The 5,369-nt window shown below is 35.9% G+C and overlaps 1 pseudogene; it reads right to left on the bottom strand.

Moving 5' to 3' along the window:
* Positions 1 to 467: 467 nt before the first annotated feature.
* Positions 468 to 5,119, bottom strand: LOC138814793 (14-3-3 protein zeta/delta pseudogene; annotated as a pseudogene).
* Between the last annotated feature and the right edge of the window lie 250 nt (positions 5,120 to 5,369).

Raw genomic sequence — 5,369 nt, forward strand, 5'->3', positions numbered from 1 at the left:
GTGTCTCCTGAAACATTGTTAGACTATCTGAGAAATGGACAAGTATTGGAAGCATGAAATAAGTTGGCTTTTTAATTCTTAGATCTACTAATGTAGCAGAGGTTATGAAACTTTTCTTTCTGTTTCTGTTTAAAAGATAAGTTCTGTTGAATGTAAATTATATCTGATTTCTTTACATTTTGGAATAGCTCCCTGTTCAATATAAAAAGGTATTGGCAGGCACTAAACGGATTCTTGGATCATTTTTCATGATTAATGTATACACTGCAATAAAGTAACAGAAATTGCTATATATACAGCAAAATCCTTGCACCAATTAAATTTTTAAAAAAATCTAACAATTTCCCAGAAATGCCCAAATTCCATTTTTGAAATCTTAAGTAGATTTTGGCTGTTTCCCAAGTTTTCCTTTCCTTTAAGGTTCTTTACTTTTCTTTGATGTTCATTGTTGCTATTGTGGCTTCAACTCATGGTGTTCCCATTAACTTTTCTTTAAAAATTTGTTCAGCTAAATAGTGAAAAAAATCCTGTGGGTGGGAGGAGTGGTCTTAGAGAAGGCACCTCACCACCATTACTGTTCAAACTGATGATGGATTGGGGAGATCGGGGGAATGTGGGTGAGGTGCAAGTGTGAAGTGAAGGATGAGTCTCTGTGAAGCTTGATGGCTTGGGCCAAACCAGTGTGTTTTTGTCTTTCTGTTTGCATGCCCTATTCCAGTGTGAATTCCTCCCTCTTCTATGATCCTAAAAGTTCCTCTCAATCACTCTAAGCTAAGTCATATTGTCTTCCCATGTGTTACCCATTAGACTTTGGAATAAATCTTTGTTATCCCAGGTCCTGAGTGTGGGAAGAGTCAGGGCTACTTCTAGAAACCAGGCTTGTGTCCTGACCTCTGGCATTTGCCACAGTCAGGAATTCTCAGGCATCATTTGGGACAACACAGTTCCTTTACTGATAATGCAGCATCACCAGAGAATTCCTAATTTCCTAAGCTCCCTAGCAGCTCTTCTCAAAATAAATGTGTAGGCCTAATCTTTCTAGGCCCAGTGATACAACTGTAGTCCAGCAACTTCTAAGCCTGAGTAGGGAGGATCATTCAAGCTCTCAAGTCCTGCAAGAGGAATTAAAAACAGGAAGCTCCATTATTACCCCAATTCCTTTCATTTTTTTTCAATTCCAGTCCTACAAATGCATTATTTCTTTACCAAAAATAGGTCCATGCCTCTAAATGATTTTTGTAATTGAAAAATTCTCATCGTCCTATGACTTAACACAATTTTATAGGGAAAGGCTAAAAATTGAAAAAAGACCCTACAAGCATATTTTCAATGTGTTAGTTGTTACTTTCTTAATGCAATGGCCTCTCTAATTTCTCTCCTTCCTAACTTACTTGAGACCCTACAAATGGATGGAACTCAGTTTGATTACCTATAAGAACATCAGTCTTGTTATTTATATTACATCTGGGGCCTAGTGACCACAAAAGGTCCTTTGGAAAACTATTAACACTCACTGCATAGATAGTGAAGTAAAAGAGATTATTTTGTTACATAAATAACCTCCCCATGTTTTTCAGAGAGAAGCCCAAATACCAAATGTGGAACTAGGAATAACTACTGACAGTGCTGATATGTCAGAGAAGCTATTCCTATCAAGGTGAACTGTGTTTTCAGTTTATGACTGAACTAAATTCCTTTCTTTTTAGTCCCCTTCTTTGTAGAGATCTTCATTTCTTTGGTTTTCAATCCCAAATAATTTAATAATTTTACTGATATCACTTCTTTGAAAATAGATCTAACCTCTTTTATGTGCCTGATATCGCTCTTGGGTTCTTTTCCATCATGGCTTCTTCTGAGATGAGCTTAGTTAGAAGGGCTAACACTTGTGCAAAAGATCTGATAAGTTTACGGGTTTTATGAAGGAATCTGGGTGGATTCAATTGACTGGGTGAGTTTGTACTGATTTATATATAGCATTGATTTTATATTTTAAGTTAGGTAAATGTAATCTTACTGCTTACACCAAAGCAATATATGTGTGTGTTTATATAAATAAATATAAATGTATGTTTCTATGTCTGACTATCTTCAACATAACTGCAAACTTTTATTTTAAAGCAATATCAAACTCAAGAATAGTAATTGGTTTAGCTGGTATTTCAAATAAAGAAGGAAGATTTTTTTTCTTGCCTCAAACCATCAGTATTTATTGAGCATTTATATTGTACTAGGCACAATAGAACATACAGAAAATATTGCCCCTGCTCTAGAGGATCTTACATTTTATAAGAAAAAACAACTGTACCTTTTCAAATGGCATTTTTGTTCGCTGTTTTTTGTTAAGTACCAAGGAAATATTCTGTAGGATGATATTTAGGTTTAACAGCCTCATCATTATTGGGAGAAGAAACATTTAATGACAAAAATGACAGACAGACCATTTGGGATAGAGTTTATAAGATATACACAATCTCATCAAGTAAGGTAAGATGTGCTGCAGTAGAGGATGTTGGAAATAGTTTATAGTATGCAAGCAAAGGACCAAAGGATCTTAGAGAGTATGTAGAGCCAGAAAGATCATGTTTCCATTTCCAAAGTACACAGCCACCAAGAAAAGTGACAAGGCAGAAGGCTAAAAAAAGAAGGAAATCTTATGTACCTGACAAACAGAATGATAAAAATCGAAGGCAAACTGTACCAAGAAGTTCTGAAAAACCAAAACTGATTAGGAAGCATAGAATTTACAGTTAATGCTATTCAATGGCCAATTTTCCACTCCTCAAAGGAGAAAAAAAAAACACTTTTGTTTTTGAGGTGCGAGGAGAATGGGGAATATGGGAGGTGTTTGGTAGTTACATAAGTAATTTTTTTGTTATGATAAACTTTGTACTTTAACTCGGTAAAAGCCTATTCCCTGCCAAAAGGGACTAATGAACAATGTTCTAATAATGTACAATTTCCTTAGAGGAGATTCAAACTCAAAAGAATGATTTACATGAAAAATAATAGAGAAAGTAGTTGAAAAGTCCATTCAAAAATGTTTTATTCCACTTAAATGAACTTAATACATGTGTTCTTAAAAATTATGCTTGGATTGTTCATGAAAATTTCAAAAGACATTAAACAAAGAAGGCCATCATATTATTTCCCTTTAATCTTGGTTTTTTTTTTTAACAACACATGTGTTTGAGGCACATAGCAAAAAAGAAAAAAATCACAGAAGGAAAAAGAATCTAAAATCAAGTTAAATACATAGGATTTTTTTTATTGTGAAAATACCGTACAGAGGGGTTCAATTACATGGGCAAGATAAGGAGTACATTTCTTATCAAGCATTGTAGCCTCCTCTTTTGTTTCCCCTTCCCATCCCTTCCCATCCTCCCCCCGCCCCTCAACCCAATCCTGCTCTCCCCCTACCAAAGTTGTAAAGTTCATTTTTCCACCTAACTTCTTCCACATAACATCTCATTGTTGCAATGGATCCACCAATATCCCTATTTAAACTATTTGTTTTTTCCCTTCCCCTCCACAAATTATACCAATCTCAAATAGCAGAGGATATAACATGGGGGAGGGACATACAAAGCAACAAAGAAATAATATTGTAAATGTGTTAGAAACAATCACATGAAGGAAAAAAAAACATTTGAATACATATCTTAGGGTTCATTTCCCTAACATCAATTTATCTGACCTTTTCTGCTTGACTCAGACATATACTAGTTATTGCAAATAAGGGAAATTATCGGACCTAAGTTTCTTTGGGCTTAATATAAATTTTAATATAATAACTTAATATAATTTTTTCCAAGTCTTTCCATTTCCTAAACATACGGATTTTTGTTTATGGCTTTGCTGAATATACATGAATTGTCAATACCAAGCAGTTCATTTTTTCTACACCTTTACTTTTAAATCAGTTTTAGGTTGTCTAAAACATTGAAATACAAATAAAATGTGTAGCAAAAATAGTTTGAGCAAATACCAGTAACTTCACAAATAATGGAATGTGAACCGTTTCTGCCCTTATCCAGAGTTAATTGGGTCACAACTTTGTCTGAAAGAAAACTTCTGGTGCTGTAGTCAAAGGTGTGCTCACTGAAATAGACTCTTCCACAGAAATACATGATTGTAACTTGGAAAAGCCATGGAATATCTGTTTGAGTGACAGCCCCACCAGTGCTCCAAAACTTTATAATACCCACAATAACTACACCTTGACTGGAACCATTTTCCCTCTTATTCTCCACCAGTACAAACCAATATGTAGGAAGATTTCCTCACTTAGACATGGAATTAGTTTCAACACTGGCACTTGTGAAGTCACCATGAACCAAAGCACATGCCAAACATTTATAACTTGTTTAAAAATTCCACATCGTCATACTGGCCAACTCATGATAAAAACGGATAACTCACTAAATGTTAACAGGCTCTACTCTCCTAATCTGAAACAAGCAAACAGAAAACACATGGGAAATACAGAAATTAAAATAGAAGTAACATAACCCACATAAAGTATAAAGTTCAGCAATGACTTCATCAAAAGCTGTCTTTTCAAGAAAGGAAACTTCCTCTGGGGAGTTCAGAATTTCATAATAGAACACTGAGAAGTTAAGGGCCAGACACAATCTGATAGGATGCATTGGTTGCATTTACTTTTTGCTGATCTCAAAAACTTCTTGGTATGCTTGGAGTGACTGATTCACAATTCCTTTCTTGTCATCACCAGCAGCAACCTCAGACATGATGTGGTAGCAGTCTTTCTTCATTTTCAAATAAAAGACTTTGCTCTCTGCTTGTGGAGCATTAGGGATCAAGAACTTTTCCAAAAGAGACAGTATATCATTGCAGATATCTCTTAGCTTGTTCTCAATTCTTCCTGTGTTCTCACACGATTTGCTGCTTTTTCTCAGCACCTTCTGTCTTTTGCTCAATACTTGAAACTACCCTCCAAGATGACCTATGGGTTCCAATAAGCAGCTGAGAGTTGATTCCTTTCCTCATTAGGTAATTCAACTTCTTGCTCACTTCCAGACTTGATGCAGGCTGCCATGTCACCATATTGCTCAGCTTGCTTGGCCACTTCGGCCCTCAGCACCATCTCATTTCTATCCATGACTGGATGTTCTGTGTCCTGAATAGGTGGTGGAGGAAAGACAGGGAGTCATTGGTCTCTAGGACGTCTTGGTGGCATAAGCAGGGGTGAGGCTGAGATTTTGTCCCTGGATCTCACAGCTCACAGGCTCTAGCAACTTTGCAGCTATGGGGCTTCTGCACATCCAATTTTATTATTTTTCCATGTCACCAATATCCTTAAATCTCCCTGAAAAGTTCACAATCAGTTAAAGTACATTTTGCTTGCTTCT

The sequence above is a fragment of the Dipodomys merriami genome, unplaced genomic scaffold, assembly GCF_024711535.1.
Source record: "Dipodomys merriami isolate MVZ:Mamm:240054 unplaced genomic scaffold, mDipMer1.0.p SCAF_1067, whole genome shotgun sequence".
NCBI lineage: Eukaryota > Metazoa > Chordata > Mammalia > Rodentia > Heteromyidae > Dipodomys > Dipodomys merriami.